The 21,894-nt window shown below is 44.2% G+C and overlaps 1 protein-coding gene across 1 annotated transcript in view; it reads right to left on the reverse strand.

Moving 5' to 3' along the window:
• KLHL29 (kelch like family member 29) overlaps positions 1-21,894 on the reverse strand; it is a 316,093-nt gene that overhangs the window by 226,512 nt on the left and 67,687 nt on the right. The gene's annotated exons all lie outside the window — the stretch shown is intronic.

The following is a 21,894-nucleotide window of genomic DNA, read 5'->3' on the forward strand; positions in this document are numbered from 1 at the left end:
CAGAGCTGATGCGATCCTTTTTAGTATTTCATCTGAGAGCCTATGGAAATTGCTGGAGCACAGCAAAGCACACAAAATTAGTGGCTAAGGAAATCAGCTGAGGCCAGGACTATCCTTAAATAATATTCTGGTGTAATTGCACAATAAAAACTTCTGGGATAGCACTGAGCAGGGAAGGGCAAAGCCAAAATTCTGGGGAAAAAAAAAAAAAAAAAGGTGAAACTTGCACCTAGCACTGAATTTCAAGGGGAAAAAAATACATGTGAAACTAGCACCCAGCACCAAATTTCAAGGTTGAATCCAATCCTAACTGGGCTAGGTCAGCATTTGTGTTAATCACAAAAAAAGATGAGTGTCTACCCCATAGGATGCTTTGATGCACATATTTTCAGGGTTAAGTGTTGAACACCTGGTTTATTTTACTGAAAAGATACTATTGCATTTGTGATGCCACCACTGTTACCTAAAGCTGTAGCCACTTCCACTAACAAAAACTCAAGGTTTTCATTATTAAACTGAGGATTAGGCTCTATTTTCTGCCTAAGAGCAAATATTTTACTTCATAACTGAGGCAAATAATAGGATGGAGTACAAACAGCACTAATTTACAAGCAATACTGAAAAATAACTTTGCCAAACATTGGTGCAAATATGTAAATGTGGAGTTTGGTGGTACTACGAGACAAGAGAAGAGCTTCCCAGGGGAAGCTTTAAGGAGGAGCATGCAGGGTCCCACCACGGCACTTCGACCTAGCAAGCGCTTGGCTACCGACTGCTGTCAAATGAGCGGCCACGCAGAGATCCATCCTCACCACCTACCCCAGCAGCAGCAGGTCCCCTGGGCATCCTGGCCAAATTTTGATGTACATAACAGCACATTGCCCACCTTTATTCCCCAGAGTGTTTCAGTTAGTTAGGTAAGCTGCCTGCAGCGCCCGTCCCATGGGTCACATTGGCTTGATGGGTGACCTTCCAGGGACAGCTATGTCCATCCTCAAAGAGACCCTCGGATTGTCTGTTGTACAGTTAAGGAGAATGATTACTGCATATAGCATTTATACAGTCTGTGCTATTTTTTGTTTAGTTAAAATTATACACCCACTGATCAAGAATTGCTGATTTTTTTTTGTGTCTTAGCATAAAAAGGGGCTTTTAAATGTAGATTTTCGGCTTTGCATATTAAACTTTGTTAGCAAGTCTCAATTCCCCAAGCAGAAAATCACGGTAGGATTTTTAGTATAAACACATATTTCTCAAATGCAGGAGCCAAACTGCCTAATCTAAGAAGGAACAGTTCTGTGGATTCTGCTATTTACTTGGAAGCTATTATGTGTTTTTCAAAGTTTCTACCAACTTTTTATCAGACAGATCTTAAGAGCTTATTCATTATGCTAATCAATATTAAACAGAGCTATCATGGTAGCAGATTTCTAATATTTAAGCTACTTTTTCTTTTTTTCCCCTTAGAACAGGCTAATGAAATCAATACAACATTGCTCAGAAAAGCACGTTAACCACTGGTTGGTTTCCAAGGGTAATTAACCACTGGAAAAATAATAATAATAATTAAAAAAAGCATAAGGATGGTGCGGAGTTTTGATCACTCTGAATTTATAAATCCACATTAGTTAACGTTGAAAGAGATCTGCTATAGTCCAGAGATAAATTAAAGGCTTAAGGTCAAAATTACCAGGTCCATTAGACTTCCTAATCATTAGGAAGTTGGTTAATCATTAGGTTTCTTGCCTGGGATTTGTATCAGGCCTCAATCGTAGTTTGTGAGGTTCTTTGCTGTGGTTGCTGGGGTTTTTGTTGTTGGGTTTATTGTGATTTTTTTGGTCTTTGCTGTTCCTATTGGGAAATTAGTGCAGAGACCTGCTACCTGCTGGCTTACATCCCTACTTCACATTCCCTCTTTGAGACTTATACACGATACATTCATGCCCGTCTGAGTACAACTAGAGTACAACTAACACACTCTTTATTCACATGGCAGAAAACTAGACGAGCTGAAGAACAAATGAAGCTGCAAAATGGAATTTGAGCAGTTCATTAAAGGGCTGGACGTTGTGCAGCCTTCTTGTTGAGCAACGGCCAGAATGGGGCTTGACATCAACAGGGAAACGAAAGAGTTAATGCAAAAAAGCTAACAAACAAAAACCAAAAACCAAAAAACAAAGATCGTATAAGCACCATTACAGCCCCTTTATAATGTCAGAAGGAAGTTGTTAGGCTGTCATTCCACAGATGTTCATCCACACGTATACAAGAACACAAACAAATCCCACGGGATCCCTAACTTCACGTGTGGCATACATAAACGCTCAAATTCCTCAATCATCGCACATTTCCTCGTCCTCCTGCTGCGATAACAACACAGGGAATAAAAGCGTGCCACTTCCTCCCCCCCCCCCAAAAAAAAGGATTAATCGAGCCCGGTAAACAAGGCCTAGGCTATGAAAAAGCACTGCAGCCCTGGGAAAGCGCAAGCAAAACTACACTGAAATTACAGGGAGAAAAAAAAATAGCTTTTACTGAGTACAGCAATTATTCTTAAATACTACAGGTCTGCAGATTCACATCTGTTCGGCTGGATTTTTCTTTGTCTTTAAAAGAAGAGAATAGCAACAATTTTACTATGCAATTATCTTCTTTCCCTTCAACAAATGTTGATTTTTTTTTTTAATTGCAGGTAAAAAGACAAAGCTCAGCCATTTAGGCAAAATAACTCAGAATTAATTTCCTATTTTAAAACAACATCCGCAAACAGCAATAAGCGTCTTCACCAAGGTAGCGGGAGCCACCGTGTCGTTGTGCTCTCTGCAACACTGTTAAAATCATCCTCAAAAGCAAAATCTTTTCATGGCACTGAGGACACGGTTGTGAGACTTAAGGTGAACTTTGGAAGTCATTTTGATATTTCTTAACACATGCAACTAGGAAGAGTGGCTGTAAAGCAAAGCTAAAAATCCAGCAGTTTCACAGCTCCATGCGGCTGCCTGCAGATGCCAAGCTCAAGTTCAGCGCCCACCAACATCCAGCTGCAGAAACAAGATTCCCACCTGGCCAAGCACGTGTGTTTTGGGGAAAGAAAAGCTGAAGCTGGGTAAATCTCCCTCGAGGAAGGTAAGGAGAGAAAAACAAAAGCATCACCACCTGGAAAAACAGGAATCAGCTTGGTGATACCAGCTCCGCTGCTGAGGAACAAAAACTGGCTGAAGCCCCAACGTGGCTGCTTCTGATGGCTGGGCAGGGGGGTCTCGGAGCTGGAAAAGCCTGAAACATCCATGTTTTCAAGGAGAGATGGACAGAGGCTGGTGCTTTCAGTTGTCCTACCCAAGAGGTAGGACATCTCTCCCTTCTAATCCCCTTCCATGCAGAGCAACCGCCTCCATACAGGTGCTTTTGTTTTTCAGGAACGGCAACACGACTGTCTTTTTGCCAGAGATTTCCCTCCACCCCACAACACTTCTAGCACCAGAAACCATTTTTTAGCAGTGCGGGGCTGGACGAGCTGTCACGGTTCTCCGCAGTGAGAAGGTGACATTTGCCACCTGGCCGCTCGCAGCAAGGCCTTGGAGACCTGAGCTCCACGTAGCCGAGGAATGGGCAAAAAAGCTGAATGTTAAACCAAGCACAAATCTTTAATGAGAATAGTTGGGCCCCGAGTGATCCTGAAGGATGTGGCGGCAACGATATGGTAGATATGGGAGGTAGACACTCAATGAGATGCTCAACATCAGAGAGCGTCTGGGTGAATTGTAGTTGGCGACAGGCATGAATAGAGAGGGCCAAATCCCTTCATGGTGGTTTGTAATGTGGAACTAGCCTTGGAAACAAAGATCATTGGTGCTCATGTCTTGTGATAAAACAGCCACAACAAAAACAAAAAAAACCACACTTATTGGTCCATACCAAACCTCAGTTACAATTGTAGCTATTTGATAATGACAAACAACTATTATTTTGGTAACAGGGGGGAGCTAGAAATAATGATCAGATATTTGTAAATCTCAATTTTCATTTTGCAAGGCTACTGCCAAAAGGCAGCACGACCCACACACAAAAATCATGATATGGTCCAGCAACTTGGCGAGTCCTTTAACAAAGAGCCAGGTCTACAGTGCACTAGAAATTATATTTCCCTCTTAATGTTTGGCTGTATTTAAAGCTGTGGAGGAGAAACCATGAAAATTAAGAAAAAAAAAAAGAAAAATTAAAAAACAAAGAGCAAAAAGAATCTAAATAAGAGAAAAACTACTGGACAGTTCACTGCTTTTAATTCACTGTAAAGTATTTATAGATGTTAAGGGTCACTGGTAGTCTCACCAGTAAACAGCAGCAGCTGGTTGAAATTGTACCTCTAGAATTTCATTCATTTTACTGCTGACAAATAAACTCAGTGAATCAATGCCAATGTAATGTAGTGTCTGCACAGAAACATAAAAAACAGTTTTAAAAAATGTCCAACTCTCAGAAGCTACGAAGGGAAAAAATGACATTAAGAGCAGCTCTGACCCCATCCACGTCGCCTGGATTTGATTCCCTCCAGGCTGTATTGGGAGGCTTGCGGGTAGCCAGCTTTCCACCTTGTAGCTATTTTTCCTTTTTGTTTTCTCTTAATTTTATAGCAGTCCCGAAAAAATGTTAGTTTCTGTCTGTACATTTTGTTCGAGAGCAAACCCCAGGGCTGCCCGAAGCTGCCTCCCTGCATATACCCTGGCATCTTCTTATAATCCACGCTCCTGACCTCACCGTCTCACTCGCCCCAGAATTAGCAGTGCGAGGTTACCTGATAGGGAATCTCGTATTTCATTATTTAACACGCTTGTGCTCATCATCCACTGCAATAAGTCCTTAACAGCAGCAAAACAGTCTCTTCCAAAAGAAAAAAAAATACATATCTGTAACTTCGAAGCACCAATATGTGAGAAAACAAGTGGTGAGACCAGAAGCTGCCACAACTGCGGCCCCCACAGCTAAAGCAAGTGAAGACAGTGACTTAGTGGAGACGGGATACCTTAATCTGCACTCGATGTTCATGGGGTTTTCCAACAAGGGCTGGCAGCCTAAAGCGTTTTTTTAAGATGCAGAAGAAAAATAACCATTTAAACACTGGAGACGCTCTCTGCAATGCAATTTTCCAGGCAGAGATGATTTCCCTGTACATGTGCAAGTGTGTATATATATATGACATGAATCAAGCTAAAAATAATAAAAATAGTTATTCATACAAGTGGAATCAGTTATGAAAAAACATAAATTTGCTTCATGGGGGTATATTAACACCTTCACGTGCATGACCACTGCCTAGGGCTATAGAATCCTGCAGTAAGGCATCACCTGGGACCTGACAGCTTCCCTCCATCAAACCAGTGCTGCTACATGGTGACAGTATCAGATGCAGAGCAGAGACTTTGTTTTCGGGGAGGAAAATAAAAGAAAAAAAAAAGGAAGGTCAATAAAAAGGATGACTCCATGTATGTGAATAAACACAAACGACAGCTTGCAGATATGATCTGCAGTCGCCTCGCTCCAGAGCTCGGCTGGCCCGTCAGCTCCCGAGTAAGGAGAAGGTCTCCCGGGATGCTCACACCAGCACAGCACATGCTTGTGGTCTGGTGCTTTCTAGCCTGGCTGGAAAAATCCGACACAGAGCAAAAGCCTAAGGGGAACCTGCATCGGAGGGCAGGTGAGCTGGTGCTCTATCTTCTCCATGCCTCTGTGCACATTGCAGGGAGCAACCATCTCCCAACCTCTACCATGGCTCCTCCTTACCTAGAACAGCTGGTATTTTGCTCTCACTTGCCTTGCTTTCCCTCCTATGACGGCTCTTTCAGTACGTCCTCAAGCAGAGGAGATGAGGCCATGCATAGCCAGAGTCCAGCAGGCGGGAGGGGACCGAGAGCAGATCAGGGACAGTGACAGCAGCTTGGGAGCAGCCCTACGTGAAGCAGGTTGGCTCCCAGGCTCCAAATCGTTGAAGAGGGGATGTGTGGAGCATCCCCCCCTCATGCACGGGGGATGCAACGGGTCACGTGGCTCTTCAGGAATCTCTCAGAGATCTGGCTTTCTCCCCCCCCAGAGGATTTTGGTGAGGAAGGCTCTAGTTGGGCAGAAATGCCACCCAGCGTGCACCCAAAGGCAAATCTCCAGTGACAAAGTTAATTTGGCTCTTGCTGGCTGCTGACATTTCGCATTTAAGAGACAGCGAAGGAACAACCGAGGTACGAATGTGTGGGATGCTGCAAAACCAACAGACAGCATTTATATAGGCAGAATACAGAAAGAAGACAGAGGCTCAAAGAGGGCAATACATGAAAGCTGTCAAATTATGAGATGGATTTCTGAGACAAAAGACCCTGCCTGGATGCCACCCTGTGCCACGTGCTCTGGGTGTCCCTGCTGGAGCAGGGGGGTTGGACTAGATGATCTCTAGAGGTCCCTTCCAACATCAACCTTCCTGTGATTCTGTGAAATTCAGAAGTGGAGAGAGAAGGAAAAAGCCCTGAGAGACGATGGTGGAGAGTTGGGTAAATCCTGTCTGGATCCATCAGTGAAGCAGGTTAGATCTTGAATTTGAGAGAGGTGACCAGAGACCACTGGAAGCTCTCAGCCACAGAGAAGTTAGTTTTTAGGGGACACTGAGTAGATTCAAGGAATATGAAGAGCAAGAACCTAATGAGGGATCTGAGGTTTGTGTCTTGTGGCTTCAGCAGTACAGTAGAAGGAAAGAAAAAAGACATAAACCAGGTTAGAGATGACTGTGAAGGGGAAGGTATGTCAAGCAAAAAGGAGAAAAATGGAACAGAAGATGCAAGGGAAGTTGAAATAACAAAATATGCAGGAAAAGAACGCACAATCCTCAGCAAAACAGTGATCAGAGAATGTCTTATGAAAGAAAGGTCAGAGAAGAATCCATGCTAAAACAGCCGGGTCCGAGAAGTGGCCATTTTCAAAGGCAAGAAAACTCTTTCTGTCTTCAAGGTCAGGTCAAGGCCAAAGAATAAAACAGAAGGCCTACAGGGAGAAAGGACATAGCGAAAAATAAGAAAGTCAGAAAGGGAAGCAGTGCTAACAGACGTAGTTACAAGAAAATGAGAGTGAGGAAGAACCAAGAATAGCGCTGAGGAGGACAAAAAATGGGATGCAGGGACAAAACAGCAGTAAGACTTTCCTCCAAACAGAGCAAGACCTAGAGAGAGACAGATGCTCACTGACATCTGCATGCAGCACAAACCTCAGCTGTGCTGGAGAAATATTTCATTGTTCCGGAAGAGAGGATTTATTCTAGTACCTGATATTATTTCTTTCCCTACTGAATATAGAAGAGAAACATTTTTAAATAGGATTTAAACCCAGTAATAGGAAATGTTAATATTTATATAGCTAAGTGGCCTTAAGCCAACGGGAAAACTATACAGTGGAAAAAAAAAAAAGTGATTATCTCATATTTGATAAAGATATTAGAGGTTACCAAGTTTTTAAAAGGACATCAAGTTGTTAAGTAATGATCCTTTGAAAATCAATGAAGAGGAGACACTAGCTGAGGGCTTTAATTAGCATTGCTTTATTTGAAGTATAAAAAAATCCCCCCAACCTTAGCAAACGGGCTGCGGGGACCGGCACGCTCATCCGCACACCCGCGGTAACTCCAGCGGCAATCGGCAAACACGCGGCAAAGCCCATCAGGCTCGCCGGGAAACTGCACAGGCGGGAAGGCTGTTCTGGGAATGCGCATCCCAAAACGCATCGGCCACAAACCTGAGAAGGGCCTAGGATCTCAGGCAAATTGCACGTTGCAGCAGCAATGTGCAAAAGAAAGGTGACTGCCAGTCTATTCGGGGAAGAGCGAAAATAAAATAAAATAAAAATGTTTATAAAAAATAAAAATGCTAAATACAGCCAGGGGAAAGAAAGGCTGAGGATGCACATAAAAGGAGGATAGGTTAGAAAAGTCTTGCAATAAAAATAATAATAATAATAATAAATTGTCTGCAGAAAGAGAAGTGTCAAGTGCTCATCCCAGAGGGACGGGGGCTGGAGCCGCAAGCCCGGACTCCCGCGTTGGGCTGCCCCGTCACACGGCTCGTTCCGCTCGCGGCCGAGGATAATGCACTCAAATCCTAATCCCTAAAGCACCACGTGCCCAGGCTGCACAGAGCAGCATTTCGGTCGTTCCTCTTGGCCGCTGCACAGAGTAGCACAGCGGGGGAAAACCCACGTGGGAGCAGGGCCAAGAACGCGGCATATAAAAGAATATAAAATATAAAAGGGAGGAAAAGAAGAAGGAGAAAAATAGAAGAAAAGACCGTGTATGAATAGAACTGCGGGCCTCTGACTTGCAAGCAACCCCAACAGCAGGATGTCTGCAGCCACCGTCAATCTGCTGTTTTCCGAGTGAGGATTTGAGAGACCCGCAGAATCTTTCTATTCCTTCGCTTAGAAAGGGAGCAATAAGGCAAATCTCTGCTACCACCCTACTGTGCGTCTAAGTATCTGTGAATATTTTAAGAGGAGTTCCTCCCTCCTCTCCCATGTGCTTTAAAATTAAAAATAAAATGACACTGCAGAGGCTGGAAGAGCTGAAATTTGGCTTACTGTGGTTTGACTGCATGCTTATATATCATCCCCTACAGCTGAGTCTGGCACCAAACACAAAAAGGCACAAACTAGCCAGGGCTAAGAAGAGTACTTGCAAGTTCAAAGCACAATGGTCACGTCTAAAACACCCCACCCTATCTGAAATGCAAAAATCAAATACTTAAAAGGGTCAATAGGTCCAAAAATGGCCAGGCTTGACTTTATCAGACCTCACTGCATGTTGACTATTGATACCCGCAGAGAGCGAAAGGACTTTCTATGAATCAGAAGAGAAACACAATTGCAACGGGTATGATTTTGGGGAAGTATTTTGGCCTGTCTGCTTTAACAGCATCTCACTGGCTTTGCTAAACTGGCACGGGCAACCCAAGGCACTAGAATCTCCTTCCCAGTACCTGTGTCAGGCTGGAGTAACGTTACACAGGATTAGTATTATATACTGATAATGCTCTTTGGAGGGAAAGCTGATTGAACTTTGCCCCTTAGAGTGTTTAGACCGTCCAGTGGTCTCCTAACCCTGGGCATCTGTTTTGCCCATGGCTGCATCTCGCTTTCATGAGCCTCTTCTGCAAACTCATCTTCTCCTTACCCATCCCCTTTTAGTTACGGGCTTGAAAGGCACCATGTGCCGTCTGTAGTACTCAATGTGCCTTCTGAGTAACATTGCACAAGGGGAAACTATATTGCCTGTGCCGTTTGGGTGTTTTGACAGATGTGCTCTTGCTGATTTAATGGCTGCGGTTTAGTACATTCCTGCTCTGCCCTTCTGCGAAGGTCACCGCGCTCGGCTCGGCGGTGATAAGGTGGGATGGGACGTGTGCCCAAGCCACAGCCACCACCACTCAAGGGTGGACTGCTTGTGCAAGAAAGGATGGGCTTATGTTAACGTACCAGCCAGGAGCGTGCAGGCACCGAGATACCACGACAGGCACTGCTACGAGATCAGAAATCACCCTACAAGCAATGGTGAACACATCTGAAGACCTCTGTGGCAAGATGTCTCAGGACTCACCCGCAAGGTTGGAGGTCATTTCTTCTGCTCCTGTTTGATGGGCCGTCCTTGCCCATCAGCACTTTGTCCATGGCCCTGAGCCCTTGCTGTGGCCCTTGGTGGAGCCACCTCACAAAGCGGTGAACAAAGACAGTTAGAAGAATAACCCATCACTCCTCCCTCCGTTGTTTAGGATTGTAGGATTATTTTTAGCACAGATCAGTGGATAATTTGGCTCATGGTACATCCCTCGAACTACAGTATGAGCACAACCGAAAACTGCCTTCTGCTATGGCTGCAGGGATGGCGAAAGCAAAGGAAAACGGTCAGGGTCTTTAAGCTACTACTGCTTCTAGAGTCTTTGGCTTGATTGATGTCCTCGAATTGCCAAGTAATAAATTTTGCCAAATTTCAGAAACTTTTGCAACCCTTAGTATGCTTCTTTCCATTTAAATGATTTTGAGATGCAGGATAAAACTAGAAGTGAAGAGAGCAAGCACAAAACATTGTGGCTTTGCAGTGGAATAATCATGAGCCTAAAGCTGAAGAAGATGGATTTACATTTGAAGGAGTTTCACACATGGTAAAAATGTCCCGTGGCCTCTCCCCTCCCCATCCACTCTCCTAAAGTCACTGCAAAACAGAATAAAACAAACTTGAAGACAAGAAAAAGTTGAAGGTGGAACCAAACCAAAAGTAATTAAAAGTGTTTTCCTGACTCTCCTGGGCACTGAACAGCCAACCTCCCAGAAATGAAAGTGAAAAATGATTTTTTAAGACGAATGCAAATGGGAGAAACTCCAGAGCAAACCGAGACAGAGTTTCCCTCTCATTTACCCCAGACACAGGGTACCTGCTCAGCTCGGAGCAATACCCGGCATGGGGATGGCACCAGGACAGAGCTCCAGCACAACTGATCTGCCCTTGCTATTCCCTCCTGAGCTTTCGGGGAGGAAAGGGGAGCCAAAGCAATTCAGTGCCGTGATGCAACGTGTTTAGCTCTCCATACCGCTCCAATCTGATGGCTGAAAGGTATTTTGGGAAATGCAGGAGAGAGGGTGAGAAAGAAAGAGGGTGTTACAGGAGCATAAAGAAGACAAAACTCTCCTAATCTGACCATGGCCCCAGGGGTTACCCAAACTGTATCCATATGGCCCAAACTGCAAAACCACACAGGCTGCCCAAGGCTTCCTGAGCTCCAACTCTTTAAGCCGACTGGCTCATTTTAATCAAAGTCAATGCCTGAATGAGCAGCTGAGGTGGCAGATCTAACGGGACGGTGTCCTCTGCTGCGGTGAGAGGCTGCGGAGCGCCTGGGTGATCTGGATCAGCATCTGGCCCTGCACGTGAGCATCAACCCAGCTTGAGGCTGGGCAAACCTCATGACCTATAGATCATCCTATAGCCCCTGGTATGATCCCTGATAGCCTTGGAGTAAGAAACCAAGGAGGTGAACATTTATTAACATATACACGCTCATTTCTCCTGTCATTCTCCAAGTTCTTTTTTTCTTCCTTGTTCCTGATGAAATACAGTCTAAATGGTATTGCAAAAGTAGAGACGGTCTCTTACGTGAAGAAAACAACTAAACATACCAAGTCACTGACTTCTTACTCCTTTAAAATCTCTCATTAGAGCTGATATATCAACATTTACATGACAGAGCCCTTTTTATTAGGAGCAAACTGTTCTTAAAATACATTAACAACTGTCGCCTGCACACTCACTGGCTCTTTGTAGTTGGCCTAACACTTCAGGACATGTTAAAATCACACCTAAGAGTTATAACACTCAGGAAATAAGAGTCTTTTAAAGGTTTAATTCAACCACTAATGGACTTTCTCCCAAGTTAGGAAATATTTATATATTCCTGATTTACTGCAGGTGTGGTAACTGAATTTGGACTTACACATACCAGCTGCTAGCAAATCAAAGAAAAGGCTTCATAAATCAGTTTAAGGCACAGTAGGCTTGACAGTGCTTAGACTGAGACAGAATTTCCCCATACAAGCATACAAAACAAATGGGAGTTTATGATTTTCTCTGTCACAGCTCATAACTTTTAAAGGTTAGAAATCAAAGCACCACTGGAATGGAATTTCATACATGTGAATGGGATGGACATAAAGGCACCCCTGAAAATGGTTTATATCATTCCCATTTTATGCAGTGAAAGAATGACGAATGGTGTGGCTGTGACAAAGGCAATGACTAATTATGTCATTCAAGTACCTCCCTTCAGAATTTCCCTAGAAAGATTAAGATTTTTTACTTTCTCTTTGTTTTAAAGAGACCATCCTCCAACAATTATTCCACTTTTTTTTTTTTTTTTTAAATGAATCTCCAGTGCATACAGGGTGGGTTTTTTCAGGTATTTTCAACAAGTTGCACTGATTTCAAGTCAGATATTGTAGACAAGAAGGCACAGTCACTTTCTGCAAGAAATATGAGATGGCAGAGATCCAGTACAGCTAGCACTCAAGGTGAAAGAACAGCATGGAAAAGGATTCACAAATTAATTGTCAATTATGGAAGACCGCTGGAGTGAATACTAGATGCATGCATGGGATAAATTACCAAGGCGCCTGCACGATTGAGTTGTGGACAGTGCAGAAGCAATTACGATACTTTTTACAGGAATGAGATATCATCGCTGGAAGAGATCATAAAAGAGGGGGAGATGAGCAAGCCTATGCACCTCCACACACAATTTAAGAGTTAAGCAGAGAAGACACAAACAGACAGAGGTTCCTCCTAGTTCATACCTGACTGAAGGTACCTGCCTATAGGGAAGGCACTGGAAATGAAGTGCTCTTGCATGCATTGCATGAAGATAACCACTACAGTGCAGTCATTGCCGTACTTACAATACGAGCATGTTGTGTGGTAGAAGGTAGGACGTATTAACAACTCATTCCTGTACCATGTCACAGGCAAGTCACCAGCTAGCAAAGACTTCCATCTTCTCTGGAGCAGGTGGTTTTGACAAATAGCCTAGGTGTACTCGATACCCAATTACCATCAATTCCCAGGAGACGCCGTACAAACTCTGGACTCTTTCTCAATAAACACCCGTGAGCCACTTCTTGGCTTGCAGGACCCAAGAATGACACAGCAAAGTTGCTTTTTAGGGCGCGTTCTCCGCGGGTGCGCCCGGTCCTCGCTGCCAGCCGCGTGCCCCAGGAGTGTGGGAAGAACGGGAGATCAGTGTCAGTGCAGCAGCTGCTCCTCCTGGCTCCCGGAGCACAGGGAAAGCAGCTTTCGCCCGATGCATGGGGAGTGATATCATCAAGACAGCAAGCCAAGAACAGACCGGAGACATCAGAAAGGCAAAAGGAACAAGAGCTTTCCCTTACAAAGCAGCTGCACTTTTGTAGAGCTAAACCTTTGCCTAAAAAGCTCTCTCAAGGTACCTCGGGGGAGATTCGCACCATTTTCAAGTGCTGGAAGGAAACCAGAGTTGGGGTTAGAGTGGCAACCTGGATCAGGGGAGACCCAGCTCAGCTCTTCACTTTGCCACGTGTTCTCGCATGACCTTAGTCGAAAACACTTGAGCCGGAGTCACCCGACACTGACGCGATGCCTCCGGAGCAAGGCTGGCCTGGGAAGTTCTTGCCTTCCCCCTGCCTGCCGCTGGCTGCTCCACACTTGGTGGCCCTGGCAGCCCCTGGCACCATGTTATAAAGTGAATTACTGAACTGAAAGGGGTTAACAGCAAGTTGTGTGTGTGAGGGGGTTCTTTTTTACCATGGCTTGCTTAAAGGATCCATAACCAACTCCAGCAGCAAAAATGATGGAGCAAGGGGAGGACCAGGAGGGCTGTGGTGGCACAGGGGCTGGGTGCAAGGTTTCAAAGCCAACATTGCCGTCAAAGCCACGTGGAAGAGCAGCTTCAAGAGCTGAGCTCCGCAAGAGTGAGACAACGCTATTTAAGATGCCACTTCCCTTTCCAGCTCCCTCTCCAGCCTCCTTTTTGCAGGGATTACAGTCCTCATAGCAGGAGGAGCAGAAGGAAACATATGTCAGCACTTCACCTGCTGCTGATCGGGGCAACCTACGGCCGGGAATCCACTTAAGCCAGCACTGCTGCCCGCTCCAACAGGACACACAGCCGCCGTGTCGCAGCTCATACGGCGCTGCAAGGCCGGATGGAGTCACCAAGACACCCTGGGTAAACCAGGGCCACAGGGAGCCTGGCCACAGAAAGGCTCATTTTGGCCAGCTGCACCTTGAGAAGCCAACATGCAAATCTCTGCTTACCCTTCATCATCCGATGCGCCTCGGCAAAGCCCGGCTCCTGATTAGCTCCGTGCATCCCTTGCCAGCGCTCTGCGGATGAGCCTGAGAGCCCAATTAGCAGCAGAGGCAGCGCTGACTCTCCTCACCCGCTGTGCTCGCCCAGCTCCGGAGCGGAAGGGAAGGGAATATATCAAAGACTTGCGAAGGGAAGGAAGCTTAGAAGAGGGCTCAGAAAGGATGAGGAAAAGAGATGTCTGCGATTGCTCCTCAGGCAAGGAAGCACAGACCCGTGCAAAAGGGAAAACACACGGGCCTAGGGAAAATGCTGCCTCAGATCATGAAAAACACTCAAAGGGCTGTTCTGGATGCCTGGCAGTCGGCGACGGGGCTGGGAGCAGCGCGGGGGATCTGGGGACACCCCAGCCTTGCCTGGACGCCAGTGGCTGCGGCACACGCAGAGCTTCCCTCTGCCCACCCGGAGGGGATGGGCCAGGTCACCTTGGCATTCCCAGCCCTGCTCTGAGTTTTCCTTGACTCACGGTCAATCTTTAATGCTGGGCTTGGAAAGAGTGGAGGTTCTCCACTCTCCATCTGTAACCCCAACAGGTACCACAAAACAGAACTTTTCTGGACCAGACTCCACTGCCGCCTCCTTTATTCATCAATCTATCAGTCAGCTTCTTCACTTCAACTGTTGCTGTTCTAACAATAAAAAACAAAATCATGCCCCAGTTCAGAGTTTTGATCAAGGGAGCACAGAAACCTAAGAGGAAGAGGAGCTAAAATAAGGTTTAGATGGAGGTGAGGCCCTGAAGCCTTGAGCTGAGGTGTGGGCAGGACAGGATGAGTAGACTTAATGCTATATTCAGACTTTCCTATCAGCTTGTGAAAGGCAGCTGCTTATCCTGCACGCTGACTTCCTCCGCTCCACACGCCGGCTGCCTGGATCTCATTCCATGAAACCTAAATCTCTCCATGTGTCGGACAAGGATTCTAGGCGTGCCACATAACCTGGTATCCCATTCGTCATGACTTTTACACGTCTGCCTTTTCTAAACTTCCAGCTGTCCTAGCAGTAAAAGCAGAGTGTTTTGTTTTGTTTTGTTTTGTTTTTCCCAAGTATACATGCATAGAGCAACCATATGCATTGGGTGAACTTTCTTTTTTCAGCTCAAAAAACGTCATAACTTTGGTGACTGAGGAATACATAAGTAATGGAAATAGCTTAGAAAAATGGTCTAATACACAGTGCAGTCTAAAAGGCCATGTAGAATCCCAGGAATATTTATATTTTTACCAATGCCTAGATTTCAGACTAGTCAACAAGTGCATCATGGACTAGCTCCAGAATAGCCCAGCAGGTAGATCTTACTAGGCTCAACCAGCAGGACTCTGCAAGGCACTAAAGCATCAGGGAGTTGCTGATCCGTGGCCATCTATGAAACAAGTCCTTCTTTGGCCTCTGAAATACGTCACAAATGGCCAACATTTCCAAAGCTCCCAACAGTAAGACAATTAAATAGATGGTTGTGTTTTCTACAGACAGTGAGCATCTGTTCTCCCTTATCTGTGAAGAGGGAATGATGATGAGATTTCAGACAGACGAAATTAGAGTTTCTTTCACTGTGTTTTGCTACTCTATTGGCTTTTCAGTTGTTTACTCTTTGTCTACAGAGTGAGGAATTGCTGCTACAGGTTTCACACAGGGAACTGTCAGTGTTAAGCACCCTGGCATGGTGAGACACTTAAAGCTATGGCTGAATTGCACCCTTGCAGCTCAGTTACACAAATCAGAAGTAGAAGCACAGATGCAGAAGTCCTGGAGCAAACAAATGGTGGAAGAACTATTTTAGGCAACGTGACATAGGAGGAGTTTTTAAACGACTTTTTTCATCTAGCCTTTCAAAGTGGAAAACAGACATTTTCTTAAATCCTCAGAAATTATGCAAGGCTTCTAATATAAATTGAAAAGCGAAGGAATATCTGTTCTTAATACTTAAAGCAGAGTAGAGGTGGCAGCCTGCTCTTCAGTTCACCAGAAGACAAAAAGTAAAGCAGCTTACAGCAGCCCAGGTATTCCCTGGGGAACCTCTGCTCAGCTCCCTGCCACTACAGGACCCCCAAGACCCGGCAATGCAAAATGCCCATGAATCCTGCTTGTCTTCCCCTAGAGCACACTGGAATTCAGCTTCCAGGCTTCATATTCATACAGAGCACATGGAGGTACCCAGTAGAGTGTGGTGTGGAGAGAGGAATACAGTGGATGTGGGGGCTTTTCTGGACCACATCTGTAAGATTCTGAATATACATCGTCCCTTGCAAGACTACATTTCTTGGCTTCCCTTTAGAGAAGTGTGTCATTTTCTAAATCTTATCTGCCAAACACTGTCTCACTTTTGTGGCATGACAAGCTGTATAAGCATCTGTAAAGTGAATTCCCTCCAGTTGAAGGGATAATATCATTGTATCATGTATCTATCCTAGACCATCATTTTGGGTTGGAAGAGAAGCAGTTGCAATTTCTAAAGACATAAGTAGGCTAGTATTCCTTGTTAGTTAAGAGTCTCAGCTTACTCCTTTTGTCCATGGACATCCTAGGACATTTTGTGTGATTCTGCAGAGTTGTTCCATTTATTGAATATTATCTTTGTTACTACAAGGAAAGGGTGAGTCTGTAGAACATCAGAAAAAAACTTTTCACGGATGCAGCATTCAGTCAACTCTTATCAGACACTCTCCTTCTACATCAACATCCATAAAACAGTATGCAATCAGATAAAGTTCCATAAAAATCCGTCCTTTGAAGAGCTGCAGTGACAATGGCACAAAGCTCATGCTGCAGTGAAGTATTTGGAGTCAAAAATGGGTCCTGAACGTACAAAGAGGAAGATCTTGACTCTTGGAAATATCTCCAGTGCAGATATGGCTTTAAAACATGAAAATCACAAATGAAAACCTCTTCTGGTTAGTAACCCTGAGCAGCTGCTCCCTGCTTCCTGGTATTGCAGGAATTGCAACACGGAGAGGACTGCCGAGATCTAAAGTGATTTTAACCAGCCAATACCAGGGAAGTCTCATTTCTGAGTTTCATCTCAAATTCTCCTGGTTTCACTCCACTGGGCCTAGACAGCATAAACATGATATTACTTGACAAATCAGAAGATATGAATAATATTTTAATATAATAAATTATATATATAAATATACTAATATAATGCACCTAAAATATTACTCTAACTGCAGAGAAATGGTGAATTATAACATATAAATAAGCAATAAAGGCATGAAGTCAAGAGCCAAAATATATGGAGGAATATAGCTGCAGTTCACAACTTTTGACAAAATTTGAGGTTTTCTGTTTTTCTTTACACATATGGAAAGAATGGAATTGGAATTTTTGAAAGAATATTGAATATTGAAAGTATATTGAAAAGAATGGAACCCGCCTGGACACTACCCTGTGCCACGTGCTCTGGGTGTCCCTGCTTATGCAGGGGGATTGGACTAGATGATCTCTAGAGGTCCCTTCCAACCTTAACCATTCTGTGATTCTGTGAATTGGCTCTAAGGAACAGTGACAGAAATCAGGAAAATTAAGTGTAAGAAAGATCCACACACAGTTAGCGTGTTGAGTTTTTAATGGGAGCACAAAAAGGACCCAATTACTGTACTGAAATGAAAGTCACTCCAGACACTCATTGACACGTGTCAGAGTGTGCTCAATAGCTTCCCTTCATGATCACCAGTACAATAGGTACCCAATGACTTTCAAAACATCTGGTACCTGAGAACAGTCTGCCCGCACAAAGAGTACCTTTGTGGCGATCCCTAAATGGCCTCCACTATTAGTCAAAGAAAGGGAAAAGTATTTGTTCCAATAAATGAAAAAAAAAAGGCGGGGGGGTGGAATTTGATGCAATGGTACTTCAGATTAAAAACAAGCAATTTTATTTTTTGCTTTGCATGCTCTCCAATCCCACTCAGTGTAATTACAGATGCCTGACTACTTACATACCTCTCCATACAATAGAAAAAGGAATGCAATTTTTGGCTGTCCAAATTACAGAGACTGTAATACACAAAAGTAGTAAACATAGGTTCTGCCAGCAATCAGATAACACTTACAGTAAACAATAGTTTTTTGTGATTTGAAACAGGTTCAGCTGCTACAACTTAAGATTTGGTTATTATTTTGTTTTGTTTTGTTTTTACGTAGGCTTTCCAGCAGTTGGCTAAGTCAGGATGAAAGTATTTAACCAGAAGAGCCAAAAGAATTTTTAGAAGAGGCACCGAGGTTACATTGCATACAAAATACAGCTAAAAAGTACTTTGCAAGATCATTTTTCCACTTCCCAGTATCTACAACTATTAGTTGCAGCAGCTGCTTGCAATATTTTCTCTTCCTTTGCTCCTAAGCTGCCCACAGCTTGATACCACACAAAAGAAAAGCAATGTTCAGAACCATTTCCAAGCCTTGCCCTACCTCAGTTCTGCTTGCAGGCTTTGATACGATCACCAAAGCAAGCACTACTTCCAGACACGTGCCCAGAAAGAGGGGCTACCTTTGCTGCAACGATATTCACAGTGGATTGATCTACTGAAGCTCTGGGCACTAGGGAAGAAGTCATCGGAAATGTTCACATCCTATTTGGAGTGAGTACCACAGCTGGGAAAACCTGCAGTGGCACAGACAGCTATTCCAGCAGATGTTTGGTTTAAATGAGACACGAGGGTATCTATCTGCAGCAAAGATTCAGACCAAAAGCACCTTGGCCTCCCATATGGGACCCTGCATGGATTCACCTCCCAAGGATGCTACAGACTCATCTTCTCCATCCATCCAGCTTCTTCTAGACTCCCGCCCCCCAAGGAGCAACCTCTTCACAGAGAGCTTCAAAAAGATTCCCTTTGCCATCTCCAGGAGAACAGATCCAGCAGGTTCATTGCTGGCTTCCATGAAGGCAAGGACTGGCTTCACATTAATACCAGCAGCCAAGGATTTGGCAGCAATGAAACACCTATATGTGTGTATATATATATATATATGTATTTAAAAAAGACACAATTTTAGGTTCTGTCCTCCCTTTTCAGGCATACATTAACTTCAAGTTATAAAATACCTCAGGTTTGTAATTTGTTTATTTTCTAAATGTAGATTAGCAAGAAAGTGGAAGGTTCACAGAACATTAAGGCTGAGAATTCAAATGAACTAGTCATGAAAAACAAGGCTGTAATTCTCATAGCCACACTAAGCCAACCATCTTGCGCTTATGCAGAATTCAATATTGTTGTACAGGCTGAAAAATTTATGCTGCAGTATACCTATAACACGAAAAGAGTTGCATTTGTTGCAGGGACTTTTAATTTCCTAACTTGTACATTCAATTCACAATATAATTTTGTATTAACTGTTTTCTGCTGGTGGTGGTGGGTTTTAAACACTCATCTCCCATGCTTTAAAAATAAATGAATGAAACAGCATTTGAATACTGAAATAAATGCAGATGACTTTTGCCAATTTCTACATACAATTTACGGACTAAATATATCTATCCATCTCACACCTATACCTTTAGAATCAATTACTGAAATAAGCATATTTAGTGTGCAGAACTCAACAGCATATATAATTGGAGCCTAGCACATTAAAAGTTTGGAGAAACCTTATGTGCGCGTGACTAGAATTTCAACTACATGCAGACTCAAATAGCTCAAAAAGATAAAATGTGGTTAAAGCTTGGATGGGGAAGGGGGTATTTGAGTCTCTGAGGCATTCCCCATCCCTCCCTTAACCAACGTTAATATGCTCAAGAATGGAGAGAAGGCCCAGCCAAGAAGTGCCCTATGCCTGTAGTGAGCAGAGCTGTGACCGGAGCTTTCCCTGACCCACCTACGAAGGCATTTCTACGCAGAAAGCATTCCCGGATTCAGACGTTTTAGACGGATTCGGCTATTGCAGCACGAGGCAGGAGAGCAGAGCAGCCCTGCAGCAGGCAGCAGTCCTGCACACGTGTCTCCCGAGCTCCCGTTCGCTTCAGGAAGAGACGCAAGGCAAGAGGGATCCAGGACAAACACGCTGCCTCATCGCTGACGTAATGCAGCAGTCATTTTCAAAGCCTTCGCATTCCAAAACGTCCGTAATTGGATGGAGGAACAGACCTATTTAGAAATACTCTCTTTTTCTGCCTGTAATTTATAAGCCAGACCAAACAGCAAGAGGAAGAAGACCGTCTCACCTCTTACACCGTAAGAACTTATTTCAGAAATGGAAGCTAGCAAACCACAAAGATATTTTTATTTTTTCAGCATGCAGATGCAGAGCAGATCTCAAATGCCATTAGCATTGCCACATGCCTCCACAGCCCAGACCATGCTCAGTACGGCTGATGCTTCCAAGAAGCCGTGGCAGGTCCCCTGGCAGCTGCACTGCACTTCCCCAGACGTCAAAAATCATGGAATAGCTGTCGGGAATTCACCCAGTATGGAAGACACAGAAGGGCAATCTGGGTCTTCTCACTAAACCATGCTGAAACTTTGCCACATTTCAGGAGCACGCGTGACTGCAGGTGGCTGCATGAACATTAGTGGTAGGAGCAATAAAGACTCGCTTCTGATCATGCCTATTATCAATATTTTGAGGGTGGGGAGACCATCTGACTTTTATTTTTCTTTTTTAACCTATCTAAAGGTAGTCAGATGCTTAGACTTCCGCCATCCTGCATATGCTTAGTTTTGTGCTACCTCAGGCCAGAAATGTTTTACCTGTTTAACGCATTGCAGACCAGGGCACTGCAGAGCAAACAGCACTGTGCAAATCGAACCCCACGTTAAGCAGAACAGTGACCCGATGCAATGCGTGTCCTGCCCCAGTCCTTCAGCCATAGGTGTCACTCCACGTTGACCACATGAAGAGATGAACATTCCCTCCAAGCAACTGAACCCCAATCCCCGCTCCCGATTTCAAACATACGCGTTAAGGGAACACTTCAAACACCCAAGTCTGCTCTCCTATGGCACACTTCTTGTCTGTAATTAATTTCCATTGGTCAAGTGGTTTTGCTTCTATATACCAGGCTACAGCAGTGTTTTAAGAGATGCTCTATGATTCATCCTATACAGTCTAATATGTTTTTTTTTTCTTAACAAAAATAGGAAGGAATGAGAGAAAGAAGAAGAGAAGGGGAAGAAATTGCCTGCAATCACATTGTTACACCGTGCACAGTTTATGGCTGGCACACATCCAGTTTGCGGTTGTGATAAGAAATGTGTAATCCTATTATATGGAGAGGAGTCAGAATGTACAAATAGGTCTTGGAAATAGGAACTTCTCCTGTAAGATTATTCTTCTCACCATAATAGTTCTGCAAGTAGGTCTAGACGGTAGCTCTTCACCGTCCTCCCCGCTGCTAATGGAAAGCCAACCGTCAAAACAATTCACCACACAGCAGCCGCTATTTTTGCACAAGACAAAAGATGCTGCACTGTGTATTTACTTACAAGTGTAATATTAATTGAAACAACAGCTACAAGTCCTCGTGATGTGGCATGTAAAGAGTGCATTGTGCTGCATAAGAAGAAATCCTGGTTTGCACAAATACTACAGCAGATTGTGAGGCCATCAAATCCTGTGCATGAAGTCGTTTTTAAGAAGCACTAACTGCTTACCAGCTATGAGAGCCACCACTCACGGCATTTTGTGTCGCAGTTTGCTTAATCAGAAAATACAGAAGCCACTTCCCGAGTCTGCTGTTATGAGGCTGCTGAAAGCACATTCTTTTGCTGCACGCATAAGTCCAAATATCACCTACAATGTAAGTTGGCACTTCTGTGTAGTTAAATTCCTGGATAATTCTAGACCAAGCACCTCTTTTTCTCATTTCCTCCACATGACATCCGTGCATCGCTGTGGTTATGGCTCAAAAAAGTGGCTGTGCTTTCCCTGACCTCAGACACACACCTAAGTCCTTCTGGGTTACGCAGAGTAAACTGAAATAAAGGACGAGGCTCTCCTGAAAGACAGTCACCTTCTGCTTGGCACCAGTGGGGTGATGAGAACCATG

This window comes from Tinamus guttatus, unplaced genomic scaffold (genome assembly GCF_059628265.1).
Source record: "Tinamus guttatus ecotype Peru unplaced genomic scaffold, ASM5962826v1 Tinamus_guttatus_pri_ptg000080l, whole genome shotgun sequence".
In the NCBI taxonomy this organism is placed as follows: Eukaryota; Metazoa; Chordata; class Aves; order Tinamiformes; family Tinamidae; genus Tinamus; species Tinamus guttatus.